The sequence below is a fragment of the Oncorhynchus clarkii genome, chromosome 16 (assembly GCF_045791955.1).
Source record: "Oncorhynchus clarkii lewisi isolate Uvic-CL-2024 chromosome 16, UVic_Ocla_1.0, whole genome shotgun sequence".
NCBI classification, from domain to species: domain Eukaryota; kingdom Metazoa; phylum Chordata; class Actinopteri; order Salmoniformes; family Salmonidae; genus Oncorhynchus; species Oncorhynchus clarkii.
This window is the reverse complement of record NC_092162.1, coordinates 58,111,699-58,129,637: the sequence shown is the minus strand read 5'-3', so window position 1 is coordinate 58,129,637 and position 17,939 is coordinate 58,111,699. Positions and strand designations below refer to the sequence as shown.

The 17,939-nt window shown below is 46.0% G+C and overlaps 1 protein-coding gene across 3 annotated transcripts in view; it reads left to right on the top strand.

The window, feature by feature from the left end:
- The window catches only part of LOC139368811 (transmembrane and coiled-coil domains protein 1-like), a 96,726-nt gene that overhangs the window by 48,075 nt on the left and 30,712 nt on the right, over positions 1-17,939 (top strand). The window lies entirely within an intron of this gene.

Sequence of the window (17,939 nt, the reverse complement as noted above, 5' to 3'; positions counted from 1 at the left end):
CAGTGCCTTGCGAAAGTATTCGCCCCCCTTGAACTTTGCGACCTTTTGCCACATTTCAGGCTTCAAACATAAATATATAAAACTGTATTTTTTTGTGAAGAATCAACAACAAGTGGGACACAATCATGAAGTGGAACGACATTTATTGGATATTTCAAACTTTTTTAACAAATCAAAAACTGAAAAATTGGGCGTACAAAATTATTCAGCCCCCTTAAGTTAATACTTTGTAGCACCACCTTTTGCTGCGATTACAGCTGTAAGTCGCTTGGGGTATGTCTCTATCAGTTTTGCACATCAAGAGACTGAATTTTTTTCCCATTCCTCCTTGCAAAACAGCTCGAGCTCAGTGAGGTTGGATGGAGAGCATTTGTGAACAGCAGTTTTCAGTTCTTTCCACAGATTCTCGATTGGATTCAGGTCTGGACTTTGACTTGGCCATTCTAACACCTGGATATGTTTATTTTTGAACCATTCCATTGTAGATTTTGCTTTATGTTTTGGATCATTGTCTTGTTGGAAGACAAATCTCTGTCCCAGTCTCAGGTCTTTTGCAGACTCCATCAGGTTTTCTTCCAGAATGGTCCTGTATTTGGCTCCATCCATATTCCCATCAATTTGAACCATCTTCCCTGTCCCTGCTGAAGAAAAGCAGGCCCAAACCATGATGCTGCCACCACCATGTTTGACAGTGGGGATGGTGTGTTCAGCTGTGTTGCTTTTACGCCAAACATAACGTTTTGCATTGTTGCCAAAAAGTTCAATTTTGGTTTCATCTGACCAGAGCACCTTCTTCCACATGTTTGGTGTGTCTCCCAGGTGGCTTGTGGCAAACTTTAAACAACACTTTTTATGGATATCTTTAAGAAATGGCTTTCTTCTTGCCACTCTTCCATAAAGGCCAGATTTTTGCAATATACGACTGATTGTTGTCCTATGGACAGAGTCTCCCACCTCAGCTGTAGATCTCTGCAGTTCATCCAGAGTGATCATGGGCCTCTTGGCTGCATCTCTGATCAGTCTTCTCCTTGTATGAGCTGAAAGTTTAGAGGGACGGCCAGGTCTTGGTAGATTTGCAGTGGTCTGATACTCCTTCCATTTCAATATTATCGCTTGCACAGTGCTCCTTGGGATGTTTAAAGCTTGGGAAATCTTTTTGTATCCAAATTCGGCTTTAAACTTCTTCACAACAGTATCTCGGACCTGCCTGGTGTGTTCCTTGTTCTTCATGATGCTCTCTACGCTTTTAACGGACCTCTGAGACTATCACAGTGCAGGTGCATTTATACGGAGACTTGATTACACACAGGTGGATTGTATTTACCATCATTAGTCATTTAGGTCAACATTGGATCATTCAGAGATCCTCACTGAACTTCTGGAGCGAGTTTGCTGCACTGAAAGTAAAGGGGCTGAATAATTTTGCACGCCCAATTTTTCAGTTTTTGATTTGTTAAAAAAGTTTGAAATATCCAATAAATGTCGTTCCACTTCATGATTGTGTCCCACTTGTTGTTGATTCTTCACAAAAAAATACAGTTTTATATCTTTATGTTTGAAGCCTGAAATGTGGCAAAAGGTCGCAAAGTTCAAGGGGGCCGAATACTTTTGCAAGGCACTGTATTTTGGTATTATTTTGGTGGACATGTTTATCTATCTGAGTTTGTAGGGTGTAAATATGTGTAAATATGATCAGTGAGCGATGTTTTGGTATGAATCCAATTTGGCTTATTAAAACTTACATTTATAATACTACAGAAAACCTTCCCCAGGTTACTGTTCACACAAATGCCTGTGTAATTGTTAGGGTCAAATTTGTCTCCGTTCTTAAAGATTGGGGTTAGGAGTCCTTGATTCCAGATGTCAGCGAAATAACCTACACTCAGGATGAAATTAAACTATTTTAATACAGCCAATTGAAATTTTGCACAAGTGAGTTTGAGCATCTCATTTGGGATGCCATCAGGTCCACATGCTTTTTTACATTTGAGGGCCTGAAGTTTCTTATAGAGCTCCTGGTCAGTAATTGGGGAGTCCAATGGGTTTTGATTGTCCTTTATAGCTTTTTCTAATCCATTCAACTTCTCATGAATTTGGCGTTGTTCTGCGTTTGTGTCAATTTGAAGGGTGTTGTAGAGCGTTTTAAAATGGGTGGTCCATTTGTGCTTCTTTTGCTGTTTGCCTGAATATACAGTTGAAGTCGGAAGTTTAAATACACCTTAGCCAAATACATTTAAACTCAGTTTTTCACAATTCCTGACAGTTATTCCCAGTAAAAATTCCATGTTATGATCACCACTTCATTTTAAGAATGTGAAATGTCAGAATAGTATTAGAGATAATTATTTATTTCAGCTTGTATTTCTTTCATCACATTCCCAGTGGGTCAGAAGTTTACATGCACTCAATTAGTATTTGGTAGTATTGCCTTTAAATGGTTTAACTTGGGTCAAACGTTTCGAGTAGCCTTCCACAAGCTTTCCACAATATTTTGGCCCATTCCTCCTGACAGAGCTGGTGTAACAGAGTCAGGTTTGTAGGCCTCCTTGCTCGCACACACTTTTTCAGTTCTGCCCACAAATTTTCTATAGGATTGAGGACAGGGCTTTGTGATGGCCACTCCAATACCTTTGTATTGGACTTTGTTGTCCTTAAACCATTTTGCCACAACTTTGGAAGTATGCTTGGGGTCATTGTCCATTTGGAAGACCCATTTGCGACCAAGCTTTAACTTCTTGACTGATGTCTTGAGATGTTGCTTCAATATATCCTCATAATTCTTCTTCCTCATGATGCCATCTATTTTGTGAAGTGTACCAGTCCCTCCTCCAGCAAAGCAGCCCCACAACATGATGCTGCCACCCCCGTGCTTCACAGTTGGGATGGTGTTCTTTGGCTTGCAAGCCTCCCCCTTTTTCCGAGTCCTGTACTCTGGAGCGGAATCGATTTGGAGGTGGAGGGTTCGTCATGGTCTGGGACAGTGTCACAGCATCATCGACTGAGCTTGTTGTCATTGCAGGCAATCCCAACACTGTGCGTTACAGAGAAGACATCCTCCTCCCTCATGTGGTATCCTTCCTGTAGGCTCATCCTGACATGACCCTCCAGCATGACAATGCCACCAGCCATTCTGCTCGTTCTGTGCGTGATTTCCTGCAAGACAGGAATGTCAGTGTTCTGCCATGGCCAGCGAAGAGCCCGGATCTCAACTCCATTGAGCACGTCTGGGACCTGTTGGATCGGAGGGTGAGGGCTAGGGCAATTCCCCCCAGAATGTCCGGGAACTTGCAGGTGCCTTGGTGGAAGAGTGGGGTAACATCTCACAGCAAGAACTGGCAAATCTGGTGCAGTCCAGTCCATGAGGAGGAGATGCACTGCAGTACTGCAGTACTTAATGCAGCTGGTGGCCACACCAGATACTGACTGTTACTTTTGATTTTGACCCCCCCCCCCCCCCCCCCCCTCCTTTGTTCAAGGACTCATTATTACATTTCTGTTTGTCACATGTCTGTGGAACTTGTTCAGTTTATGTCTCAATTGAATCTTGTTATGTTCATACAAAAATGTTACGTTTGCTGAAAATAAATGTAGTTGACAGTGAGAGGACGTTTCTTTTTTTGCTGAGTTTATTTGCAGTGGTGGCCATGTCAGTGTGCCGCTGCTAAATGCATATAGGGAAAACACTGTGTGTGTGTCCTCTCTGTGAAGTGTTGCCCCAGCCTGTTTAATCAGGCTGCTGAATAGTCAGCAGTAATTACCCATATAGGCCAACGCCCTCACCATGGCATCCTACATTAGTATGCAGACACCACAGTGTGAACAGATTACACACATGCAAATACTGTACACACACTGTTACCATGCAAATTTACATGCACCACACTGTGCATATGCAAATGATGAACACCCCCCAAGAGATGAGTGGAGGGGTGGAATAAAGGAGAGATGAAGGGACAGATAGAAGGTAAATTAAAGGAGAGGTGGAGTACATCAGAGTAATGATCGGATAGCGTGAGGGACTGCTGGAGTAGATTAGAAGCATGGAGGGAGGGATAAGAGCAGCAGATTTGAGAGAGGTGGAATGGAGGGAGGGAGTGGTGGAGAAGTAGAGTTGATATGTGAGAGGAGTGGAGGGAGGAGTAGAAGGGAGAGGGGAGGGAGTGGAGGAGTGTTATAATAGCAGTGTAAGGAAGAGGGGAGATGGGGAGGGAGGGATGGAGAGATGGGGAGGGAGAGATGGGGAGGGAGGGATGGAGAGATGGGGAGGGAGAGATGGAGGGAGAGATGGGGATGGAGAGATGGGGAGGGAGAGATGGAGGGAGAAATGGGGAGGGAGAGATGGATGGAGAGATGGGGAGGGAGAGATGGATGGAGAGATGGGGAGGGAGGGATGGAGAGATGGGGAGGGAGGGAGGGAGAGATGGGGAGGGAGGGATGGAGAGATGGGGAGGGAGGGATGGAGAGATGGGGAGGGAGGGAGACTCCAGCATGTTTGACCCTTTATTCCCTGGTTTATAAGCTTTCTAATCTGGGTAGGGTGGCTGTGGCTGCACTCTGCCGTTCTGCCTAAATTGGTCATAAAATTTGATCTGATCTTCATCTAGGTCACAACAATAGACAAACAGTCTGCTTACACTAATAACACACAAACAATGATACATTTTCATTTATTGAACACACTGTGTGAACACTCACAGTGCAGGTTGGGAAAAGTATGTGAACCCTTGGATTTAATAATTGGTTGACCCTCCTATGACAGCAATAACCTCAAGCAAACGTTTTCTGTAGTTGAGGATCAGACCTGCACAACAGTCAGGATGAATTTTGGACCATTCCTCTTTACAAAACTGTTTCAGTTCAGCAATATTATTGGTATGTCTGGTGTGAACTGCTTTCTTGAGGTCATGCCACAGTATCTCAATCGGGTTGAGGTCAGGACTCTGACTGGGCCACTCCAGAAGGCGTATTTTCTTCTGTTGAAGCCATTCTGTTGTTGATTTACTTCTGTGTTTTAGGTCGTTGTCCTGTTGCATCACCCAACTTCTGTTGAGCTTCAATTGGTGGACAGATAGCCTAACATTCTCCTGCAAAATGTCTTGGTAAACTTGGAAATTCATTTTTCTGTCGATGATAGGATGCTGTCCAGGCCCTGAGGCAGCAATGAAGTCCCAAACCATGAAGCTCCCTCCACCATACTTTACAGTTGGGTAGAGGTTTTGATGTTGGTGTGCTGGGCCTGTTTTTCTCCACACAGTGTTATGTGTTCCTTACAAACAACTCAACTGTAGTTTCATCTGTCCACAGAATATTTTGCCAGTAGCGATATGGAACATCCAGGTGCACTTTAGTAACTTCAAACGTGCAGCAATGTTTTTTTTAGACAGCAGTGGCTTCTTCCGTGGTGTCCTCCCATGAACACCATTCTTGTTTAGTGTTTTATGTATTGTAGACTCGTCAGAGATGTTAGCATGTTCCAGAGATGTCTGTAAGTCTTTAGCTGACACTAGGATTCTTCATAACCTCATTGAGCATACTGCTCTGTGCTCTTGCAGTCATCTTTGCAGGACGGCCACTCCTAGGAAGAATAGCAACAGTGCTAAACTTTCTCCATTTATAGACAATTTGTCTTACCGTGGAATGATGAACATCAAGACTTTTAGAGATACTTTTGTAACCCTTTCCAGCTTTATGCAAGTCAACAATTCGTACTCTTAGGTCTTCTGACATCTCTTTTGTTCGAGGCATGGCTCATATCAGGCAATGCTTATTGTGAATAGCAAACAAATTTTGTGAGTGTTTTTTATAGGGCAAGGCAGCTCTAACCAACATCAGGATTGGTCAGATGTTCACACAGAACTGGTCAGACGTCCACACAGAACATCAGGACATTAAAAGGTTTGCCCACACAGAGTCAGCAATACCCCGCTCACACAGAACGGTCCGACAACTATTACCTAGTGATCCCATAACAAAATACTCACACAGAGTAACCCAGGGCATACCTGGCTAGCACATTTTAAATAATTGGAATTCACCACCTCTGAGGGTCACTTAGACAATCACACAGACGCACAGAATGAGGTCCTTCTTCCAATAGGGCTTCACCAAATGCCGTGTTTTCACCTAGAAATTCACAGTCCCTTTGGCCCCTCACCCCAACAGACCTCACCAAATCCCCACTGTGATCAATTCAGTGTCAGGACGGCTCTTGGTCACTCGCAACCGGACAGTGGCTGAGTATCTTTTGAGTCCACAAACCCTCAGATTAATCTCCCCTGACTCGGCCCTGCTTACGCCGCCAAGGTGCCTTCCTTACAAAGGAATTCCTCTCAGATCAAAGGTTGGTCCATCTGCTTCGTTCCCGAAGTGTGGTTTCCCTAAGATCCCAAGTTTAGGGGATCCCTTGTGCACGATTTATTTACCTAGATCGTCAGGAACGGTCACCGAGTGAAGATTCACATCCCATCCTCGTCGCCAAATGTCGTGGAAATTTCCTGTATTTACCAAATCATGAGAGCAAACCACACACAAGTCGGAGTTAGTTATCACAAAGTCCATCTTTAATTATATGAGCTCCATCACAACCCTGTGACTCTCAGATCAATTCAGTGTCTATAAATGAATTCTCTGAGAGTCCCTTACACATTGCAACTGAGATCCTTTATAGCAAAGACACACATAGCCAGACAGCATCGGCATAATTTATAGTTCAGCTAAACTATGTTATTTTCTCAAACTCAGAACCATAAACCAATCCTCCATATCAACAGGCATATATCAAATCCATCCTATCTTGACAAGATCACAGAGACACATCGACTGGCACACAGACGTTGTGGAGCCAAGAGATAAACGCTTGACCTCTCCCCTCTCTGCGGCCCAAATAACTTAGTCATGACAGAGAACAGATACTGCAACCCCGCCACAGTATTATACAAACACATTCTGAGAAGTAACTTACAAACATATGATGAATATAAAACATCTTACCTATGTTACCAACTAATTCTGATTATTCCCCAACACTCGTCTCATTGATTGGACTCCTGACTCCAATTAGCTTTTGGAGAAGTCATTAACCTAGGAGTTTGCATACTTTTTCCAACCTACACTGTGAATGTTTAAATTATGTATTCAATATAAACAAGAAAAATACATTCATTTGTGTGTTATTAGTTTAAGCACACTGTGTTTGTCTGTTTTTGGGACTTTGATGAAGATCAGATCAAATTTGATGACCAATTTATGCCGAATCCAGGTAATTCCAAAGGGTTCATACTTTTTCTTGCCACTATATATATATATATATATATATATAGTACCAGCTTCCCTGCTCCTGATGTAGAGCATGTCAAGTACATTGGTCAAGAACACTACAGTGTGTCTGTGTGTGTGTTTGCCTGCGTTTGTGTGTGTATGTGTGCATCACGTCCTTTGTGAGGTTGTTTTGGGGTCCACAGCTGGTCCTTCCTCTTTGGTCATTGGCATTGTGAATTGCCACATCTCTGCTCTCTGGGGGGATGTGAGGATGTCCTGGTCAACCTTCCCCCACATGTGTGCTCACTGGCAAATACCACCGGCATATAACAGCACTTAAGATGTTATTGGTAGACTCTGTGTCAAACATCATATGACTGTCATTGGTCCGCTCGGTCTCTGTCAAAGAGCACTTGACTGTCATTGGTCCACTTCACTGTATCTGTGTTAAGGTTGGAAAGACAATGAAAATACCCTCCTTACTCCAATTGAAGGTTCATTTGACCATAATTAGTTAAATCATACTGTATGTTTGTGAGCATACTGTGATTGGTACTCCTTCCCTCACAGACAGTGTGCAGGCTGTAGACTATAATAACATTCTTAGATAGAGAGTGAGTGCTGGTGTGTTGTCTTTTGCTGCCACTCCCTGTGAGTGTAAGTGTGTGTGTATGAGAGACTGTGTAAGAGGAAATGGAGAGAGTGTGTTCTGTTTCTCCCTGCCACTCCCTGAGTGTATATGAGTGTGTATTCTGTTTCTCCCTGCCACTCCCTGAGTGTATATGAGTGTGTGTTCTGTTTCTCCCTGCCACTCAGAGTGTATATGAGTGTGTATTCTGTTTCTCCCTGCCACTCCCTGAGTGTATATGAGTGTGTGTTCTGTTTCTCCCTGCCACTCCCTGAGTGTATATGAGTGTGTATTCTGTTTCTCCCTGCCACTCCCTGAGTGTATATGAGTGTGTGTTCTGTTTCTCCCTGCCACTCAGAGTGTATATGAGTGTGTGTTCTGTTTCTCCCTGCCACTCCCTGAGTGTATATGAGTGTGTGTTCTGTTTCTCCCTGCCACTCCCTGAGTGTATATGAGTGTGTATTCTGTTTCTCCCTGCCACTCCCTGAGTGTATATGAGTGTGTGTTCTGTTTCTCCCTGCCACTCAGAGTGTATATGAGTGTGTGTTCTGTTTCTCCCTGCCACTCCCTGAGTGTATATGAGTGTGTGTTCTGTTTCTCCCTGCCACTCCCTGAGTGTATATGAGTGTGTATTCTGTTTCTCCCTGCCACACCCTGAGTGTATATGAGTGTGTGTTCTGTTTCTCCCTGCCACTCAGAGTGTATATGAGTGTGTGTTCTGTTTCTCCCTGCCACTCCCTGAGTGTATATGAGTGTGTATTCTGTTTCTCCCTGCCACTCCCTGAGTGTATATGAGTGTGTGTTCTGTTTCTCCCTGCCACTCCCTGAGTGTATATGAGTGTGTATTCTGTTTCTCCCTGCCACTCCCTGAGTGTATATGAGTGTGTGTTCTGTTTCTCCCTGCCACTCAGAGTGTATATGAGTGTGTGTTCTGTTTCTCCCTGCCACTCAGAGTGTATATGAGTGTGTGTTCTGTTTCTCCCTGCCACTCCCTGAGTGTATATGAGTGTGTGTTCTGTTTCTCCCTGCCACTCAGTGTATATGAGTGTGTGTTCTGTTTCTCCCTGCCACTCAGAGTGTATATGAGCATGTGTTCTGTTTCTCCCTGCCACTCAGAGTGTATATGAGCATGTGTTCTGTTTCTCCCTGCCACTCCCTGAGTGTATATGAGTGTGTGTTCTGTTTCTCCCCGCCACTCCCTGAGTGTATATGAGTGTGTGTTCTGTTTCTCCCTGCCACTCCCTGAGTGTATATGAGTGTGTGTTCTGTTTCTCCCTGCCACTCCCTGGGTGTATATGAGTGTGTGTTCTGTTTCTCCCTGCCACTCCCTGAGTGTATATGAGTGTGTGTTCTGTTTCTCCCTGCCACTCAGAGTGTATATGAGTGTGTGTTCTGTTTCTCCCTGCCACTCCCTGAGTGTATATGAGTGTGTATTCTGTTTCTCCCTGCCACTCCCTGAGTGTATATGAGTGTGTGTTCTGTTTCTCCCTGCCACTCAGAGTGTATATGAGTGTGTGTTCTGTTTCTCCCTGCCACTCAGAGTGTATATGAGTGTGTGTTCTGTTTCTCCCTGCCACTCCCTGAGTGTATATGAGTGTGTGTTCTGTTTCTCCCTGCCACTCAGTGTATATGAGTGTGTGTTCTGTTTCTCCCTGCCACTCAGAGTGTATATGAGCATGTGTTCTGTTTCTCCCTGCCACTCAGAGTGTATATGAGCATGTGTTCTGTTTCTCCCTGCCACTCCCTGAGTGTATATGAGTGTGTGTTCTGTTTCTCCCCGCCACTCCCTGAGTGTATATGAGTGTGTGTTCTGTTTCTCCCTGCCACTCCCTGAGTGTATATGAGTGTGTGTTCTGTTTCTCCCTGCCACTCCCTGAGTGTATATGAGTGTGTGTTCTGTTTCTCCCTGCCACTCCCTGAGTGTATATGAGTGTGTGTTCTGTTTCTCCCTGCCACTCCCTGAGTGTATATGAGTGTGTGTTCTGTTTCTCCCTGCCACTCCCTGGGTGTATATGAGTGTGTGTTCTGTTTCTCCCTGCCACTCCCTGAGTGTATATGAGTGTGTGTTCTGTTTCTCCCTGCCACTCAGAGTGTATATGAGTGTGTGTTCTGTTTCTCCCTGCCACTCAGAGTGTATATGAGTGTGTGTTCTGTTTCTCCCTGCCACTCCCTGAGTGTATATGAGTGTGTGTTCTGTTTCTCCCTGCCACTCCCTGAGTGTATATGAGTGTGTGTTCTGTTTCTCCCTGCCACTCCCTGAGTGTATATGAGTGTGTGTTCTGTTTCTCCCTGCCACTCCCTGAGTGTATATGAGTGTGTGTTCTGTTTCTCCCTGCCACTCAGAGTGTATATGAGTGTGTGTGTATTTGATGAATAATAGATGAGGATATAGATTGCTGAGCTCAGCTCTGCAGCTCTGGTCCACTGACCCAGTTAACACACAGGAGAGCACACACGCAGTAACCATCGTCTGACCTGTCATGCACTGCCTTGTCCGCCAGTCAACCTACCAGATTCCAGCCTACCATGTTCTCACACACATCCTCCTATCAGAGAGCATCATTTTAGTCTCTAAGGCCCCTTATCCTATCCCCAATATCCTTCAGGATGTGCATATATGAAGGGACCGAATAGGCGTAAGTAATAGGTGTAAGTAATATTGAAGATCAATCTCCTCTTTCTTCTATCTTGCAAGTACAGTATATGCACTTAGTCTGGCCCACAACGATCCTATTAAATTGATTGTTCTAATGTAATTCTATGGCCTCGCCCAGTATGCTAGCCTTGGTTCCAATTGCTGTTGCCGTCAATCATCCATCCCCGTTTTACCATTCCTGTCCTTTCATCTCTTGTCTTTTCCTCTCGCCTCACCCACTCACACGTGTGTCTTTATGTAATGTCTCAATAAAGTTATGTATTGGGATATAGATGTGTGTTAGATCTGACACAGGTGGAACAATAATGGAAGATTGTAATAAAGAAAGAGGAATGTTGACAGGAAATAGCTTTGGTCAGGGACACAGACCTGGCTACTCAGACCAAAGGCATTCTAGAATGGGCTCTAAGGCAGATGGTCCCAGACGGTCTGTATACATGTGTGTCAGGAGAGATGGAACTGAAAACAGTATCCCAGAGATGGTATGCATTGCTTTTGGAATAGCACCACCTAGTGGTCACCAATGCATCGCTCAACTCCCTCTCTGTCTCTACATTTTTTATTTAACCTTTATTTAAGTAGGCAAGTCAGTTAAGAACAAATTCTTATTTAAAATGACAGCCTAGGAATAGATGGTTAACTGCCTTGTTCAGGGGCAGAACGACAGATATTTTATCTTGTCAACTCGGGATTCAATCTAACTCTGGGATTCGACCTTCTCCCCTTCTCTCTTCTCTCTCAATCCCCTCCCCTTCTCCCTCTCTGTCTTTTCTTCTCTCTCGATCCAGTCCCCTTCTCCCTCTCTGTCTTTTCTTCTCTCTCGATCCAGTCCCCTTCTCCCCCTCTGTCTCTTCTTCTCTCTCTACCCCTGCCATTCACTCTCTGTCTCTTCTTCTCTCTCTACCCCACCCATTCTCTCTCTGTCTCTTCTTCTCTCTCTACCCCTCCCCTTCTATCTCTCAGTCTATTCTTCTCTCTCTACCCCCTCCCCTTCTCTCCCTCTCTCTTCTTCTCTCTCTACCCCCTCCCCTTCTCTCTCTGTCTCTTCTTCTCTCTCTACCCCACCCATTCTCTCTCTGTCTATTCTTCTCTCTCTACCCCTCCCCTTCTATCTCTGTCTCTTCTTCTTCTCTCTCTACCCCCTCCCCTTCCCCCCCTCTGTCTCTTCTTCTCTCTCTACCCCTCCCATTCGCTCTCTGTCTCTTCTTCTCTCTCTACCCCCGCCCCTTCTCCCATTCTGTCTCTTCTTCTCTCTCTACCCCCTCCCCTTCCCCCCCTCTGTCTCTTCTTCTCTCTCTACCCCCTCCCCTTCTCCCCCTCTCTCTTCTTCTCTCTCTACCCCTGCCCCTTCTCCCATTCTGTCTCTTCTTCTCTCTCTACCCCTCCCCTTCTATCTCTCAGTCTCTTCTTCTCTCTCTACCCCCTCCCCTTCTCCCCCTCTGTCTCTTCTTCTCTCTCTACCCCGCCCCTTCTCCCCCTCTCTTTTCTTCTCTCTCTACCCCCGCCCCTTCTCCCATTCTGTCTCTTCTTCTCTCTCTACCCCTCCCCTTCACCCCATTCTGTCTCTTCTTCTCTCTCTACCCCCTCCCCCTTCACCCCATTCTGTCTCTTCTTCTCTCTCTACCCCCTCCCCCTTCGCCCCATTCTGTCTCTTCTTCTCTCTCTACCCCCGCTCCTTCTCCCATTCTGTCTCTTCTTCTCTCTCTACCCCTCCCCTTCACCCCATTCTGTCTCTTCTTCTCTCTCTACCCCCTCCCCCTTCACCCCATTCTGTCTCTTCTTCTCTCTCTACCACCTCCCCTTCACCCCATTCTGTCTCTTCTTCTCTCTCTACCCCCTCCCCCTTCACCCCATTCTGTCTCTTCTTCTCTCTCTACCCCCTCCCCCTTCGCCCCATTCTGTCTCTTCTTCTCTCTCTACCCCCGCTCCTTCTCCCATTCTGTCTCTTCTTCTCTCTCTACCCCTCCCCTTCACCCCATTCTGTCTCTTCTTCTCTCTCTACCCCCTCCCCCTTCACCCCATTCTGTCTCTTCTTCTCTCTCTACCCCTCCCCTTCACCCCATTCTGTCTCTTCTTCTCTCTCTACCCCTTCCCCCTTCACCCCATTCTGTCTCTTCTTCTCTCTCTACCCCTCCCCTTCTCTCTCTGTCTCTTCTTCTCTCTCGATCCCCGCCCCTTCTCCCCCTCTGTCTCTTCTTCTCTCTCTACCCCCTCCCCCTTCACCCCATTCTGTCTCTTCTTCTCTCTCTACCCCCGCCCCTTCTCCCATTCTGTCTCTTCTTCTCTCTCTACCCCTCCCCTTCACCCCATTCTGTCTCTTCTTCTCTCTCTACCCCCTCCCCTTCTCCCATTCTGTCTCTTCTTCTCTCTCTACCCCTCCCCTTCACCCCATTCTGTCTCTTCTTCTCTCTCTACCCCCTCCCCCTTCACCCCATTCTGTCTCTTCTTCTCTCTCGATCCCCGCCCCTTCTCCCCCTCTGTCTCTTCTTCTCTCTCTACCCCTCCCCTTCTCCCCCTCTGTCTCTTCTACTCTCTCTATCCCCGCCCCTTCTCCCCATTCTGTCTCTTCTTCTCTCTCTACCCCTCCCCTTCACCCCATTCTGTCTCTTCTTCTCTCTCTACCCCTCCCCTTCACCCCATTCTGTCTCTTCTTCTCTCTCTACCCCTCCCCTTCTCTCTCTGTCTCTTCTTCTCTCTCGATCCCCGCCCCTTCTCCCTCTCTGTCTCTTCTTCTCTCTCTACCCCTCCCCTTCTCCCCATTCTGTCTCTTCTTCTCTCTCTACCCATCCCCTTCATCCCATTCTGTCTCTTCTTCTCTCTCTACCCCCTCCCCCTCTGTCTCTTCTTCTCTCTCTACCCCTCCCCTTCACCCCATTCTGTCTCTTCTTCTCTCTCTAAACCCTCCCCTTCTCCCATTCTGTCTCTTCTTCTCTCTCTACCCCCTCCCCTTCACCCCATTCTGTCTCTTCTTCTCTCTCTACCCCTCCCCTTCTCCCATTCTGTCTCTTCTTCTCTCTAACCCCTCCCCTTCACCCCATTCTGTCTCTTCTTCTCTCTCTACCCCCTCCGCTTCTCCCCCTCTGTCTCTTCTTCTCTCTCTACCCCCTCCGCTTCTCCCCCTCTGTCTCTTCTTCTCTCTCTACCCCCTCCCCTTCACCCCATTCTGTCTCTTCTTCTCTCTCTACCCTCCCCTTCTCCCATTCTGTCTATTCTTCTCTCTCTACCCCCTCCCCTTCACCCCATTCTGTCTCTTCTTCTCTCTCTACCCCCTCCGCTTCTCCCCCTCTGTCTTTCTCTCTCTTTTTCTCTCTCTCTCTCTCACGCACACGTTTTTTTTTTAATTTCATGACCTATAAAGTAAACCAGACCCAGCTTTATGCACTGGTACCCACAATGACCCAGCTGCTACAGTACACACCAGTCTGTCCTCCTGACCTACCATTTGGGAAGCCCTGTGCTAGATTTCTACACTTACATTACCTCTCCCAATGGTAGCCTGCAGTACTGTACAGTATCATCTAGAGGGTGCTGTAGACTCACTCTGCTCCCTGTCTCAAGTGTCCTGGCTTAGCTGGTGGCCCAGTTCACACTGTAACTGGTTGAACTGTTCAGAGCTGGACTGGCTGAATCCTCCCTCCAAACCCTCCCTATAGCCCACCTACCAGGGCTAATGAAGAGGGGCCAGCTGGGTCAATATTGGAGCACAAGTGGGCCATCAGGACCAGGAGAGGGGTGTTTGGGGGGCTGATCAATCCGTGTAGGGACTAAAGGTTTTTACAGATTGTCCTAGTCTCTGTGTCTTCCTACCCATTAATAGGCTGGCAGGGTGTTGCGGCCAACACACTTCCCCTGCTATACACTGTATTGTACATGGCCAGCAAGGCATTATGGGATAGCGACCCCTCTTTATCTGTGTTGCATAATCAGGATGAGATGGGTTTAAGCAGGTGTAAACGGGTGTAAACAGGACCGGGTCGGGTAAATACTGACCATAACCACTAGGCACACACACACACACACATTTGTTTCACTATCCTTTGATTCCCTTTCAAAATCCTATATTCCCTAACCCCTAAACCTAACCCTAACCTTAACCCCAAACCTAACTCCTCAATCTCAAATTCTAACCCTAATTCTAACCCTAACACTAAACCTAACTCCCAAGCTTAAAATAACCTTTATCCTTGTGGGGACTGGCGAAATGCCTCCACTTGTCCGAATTGTCCTTGTCTTACCATCCTTTTGAAGACAAAAACACACACACACATATGAGCATGCATAACCACACACTCAACAGGACACCTTAGCTCATACACATGGGCTGTATGTACAGGACTACTGACACACACCCATACTATAGGAAACACACACACACACGTATGAGCATGCATAACCACACACTCAACAGGACACCTTAGCTCATACACATGGGCTGTATGTACAGGACTACTGACACACACCCATACTATAGGAAACACACAAAATCACCACCTTGCGACCGTCACTGTAATCTGTGACAAGATGTGTCTCTTTAGCACACCGTAGGTAAACCTGTATGAAATTCCCTATTGGTGAGTTGAGTCAGGGTCACTGTGTTCTAATCTACCACACCCAACTGCACCGAGGCACAGTGGCTAGGCCCAAAACCTTTGCTAGATACAATCTGTGCTCTACTATGTTCACATGTTCAGACCAGCTCCTCAGAGCCTCCTTTATGGATCCATTTTTTCATAGTGGGCATTGAAAACATATTATTCACTTCAGAAGGTTGCGCCTATTCAATTCCATATCGCCCGCCAGAGAATGGAACTGAGCAGTAAGCCTGTGTTTTGTTGTTGGTGGTGTTTCTCTGGTCTTGCTGTTTGGGTCGGCCATTAGAACCATGGCTGCGTCTCGTCCTTCAGTCATAAAGCCTCTAGTAATAATCTGCCCAGTGGTTTATGTAGCTCCTAGCCAGCCCATTTATGGGAGATGAGGGGCTGGGGAGCCTGTTCTCAATGGGGAGGATATTGTTTAGAGGGCCCTGAGATTGGGTCTCCTCTCCTAGGGGCTTGAGGACCAAACAAAGCTTTCACTCTTCTCCCTTTATGTAACCTCCAACACACACACACCCATCCTGACAACTCATAACCTATCCACATGGTGGGGAGTTTATGGATCTCAGTCTACATCTCACTCTTTTTTCTGATTGTTCTCCCTTTCCCTCACTCTCCCTCTCTTTCTCCCTATCCTTCTCTTTCGTAGTTGTCCTCTATTCCCTCCCTCCCTCCCTCCCTCCCTCCCTCCCTCCCTCCCTCCCTCCCTCCCTCCCTCCCTCCCTCCCTCCCTCCCTCCCTCCCTATCTCTATTTATTTTACATGTTCTTCATTTTTCATGTTCTTTATGCCCTTCTTTATTTCTCTCTTCCTTCTTCTCAGTCCAGGGCCTGTAACTTTTCTGTCTGTGTTGTCCCTGGGTTTCTCTTTCTGGCATGTTCCACCCTGGCAGCTGTTCAGGACTTGCTTCTCTCTTTGGAATCAGAATGAGGAAGATGATCATTCTAGGTTGTGGTTGTGTTTCCTGGCTGAGGGCAGTCCTCTGGATTTCACATGCCCCAGAGCCTTCTATTCTGGAAAACATCCCCTTGTACTCTGGAATCCAGAGCCCTCTATTTAGAGAGCCTCTGCTAAATGCTGGAAGCATCCTCTGTGTCATGACACTGTGGTGATAGTATAGCCAGTGACGAATACATAGCCAGTGACGAATCAGTCAGATGATTTCATGTTTTGTTCTGGTCTATTCCAATATTATTCTAGCTCAGCTTGTCTTAATACATACATTCTCATTCACTACGTGTGTGTGTCCAAATGGGTCAATGTTGTGGCTGCTGGATAAATATCCCAAAAGCCAATAAAATGAGACAGGGCTAAGGCTTATGGGAACAATGGCTAGCTATAGAATTAGGTTTTGTTTCTCCCTGGCCTGATAAACACACACCCCTACAGCCTGTGGACAAAACAGTCCATTAAACACAGCTCTGTGTTTAGAGGGTAATTCCACTGTAGCAGAGTGATGCTGACTCAGATTTAACACTTGAACATGTATGCAAACAAAAACCAATGGTTGCTAAGCTAAACCATACAACACTATGCACAAGGACGACTTTTAACCATTTCCGCTGAGAGTTTACAAAGACACATTTACTTGGGGGGAAAAAAATTGGTAACAGAATGACAACACAAACAGTACAAACACAAAGTCATTCTGTTACCAAACTTTGCATCTGCGCTGTTCTTTCATGTGTTACCTACCATCCCACTATAAGGCCCTATTGGTTTGTGGCAGTAAACTCTCTCTTTGTCAGCAGTATCTGTATCTTATTGCCCCAGTCCGGCTCCGGGTTGACGTGAACCCAATACACAGATCTAGGATCAGATTTCCCTCCCCCAATCTCAACCTTATCTGTTCAGGGGGAATTATATCTGATTCTGTGTCAGTAGTTAGGGGAAACTTCACCCACTCCCATTCATGCAGCACCTGAGGGAGGTGACCCATAGTGACTGCTTCAGGAGCACTGACGCTATACGCTTCACCGTGGTGACATAGCTACTCTGCCATTTATGGTGGTGCCACCAAGGAATGTCGCTAAAGAATGTCCTGTCTTGTGGACTATCTTTTGAATGCCTTTGGCTTGTTTTACAGAATGACTAAATAGTTCCTGACTCACTCAAAAGACCTGGATATTCCCTGGGTTACGTTGATAGCTGCTCAAGTAGCTTGGTCTCCTAAGAGACAGACCTGGGACTGCAACGGCACTCAATTCAGCTGTGGAGAATGTATGTGATGTCAGCTCTGAAAGCATCTGGAAACCAGTTAGGTCAGTCAGACTCCAGAACTGGTCTTTCACTGACTGATAGATTGACACATATTAATGAGAAAAGACTAGAAAGCATTTATGTTAGTATGTTTGTTTGATTGTTCTGTATAAAGTGTATGTGATCACGTTCCTCATTGTCTTTACATATTGTGGGGGGGCTTAAAATACCCATAAGTCCCCACAAGGATAGTAAAACATGAAAATGTATGCCTTGTGGGGACATTTACCACATCCCAATGAGGACAAAGGCTATTTTAAGCTTGGGGGTTAGGTTTAGGGTTAGTGTTAGAATTAGGGTAAGGGTTTAGGGTTTGGTTAAGGTTAGGGTTAGGGTAAGGGTTAGGTTTATGTTAGGTGTTAGGGAAATGAGGAATTTTAATGGAAATATATTTTAGGTCCCCACGAGGATAGAAGAACATAACTAGGTGTGTGTGTGTGTGTGTGTGTGTGTGTGTGTGTGTGTGTGTGTGTGTGTGTGTGTGTGTGTGTGTGTGTGTGTGTGTGTGTGTGTGTGTGTGTGTGTGTGTGTGTGTGTGTGTGTG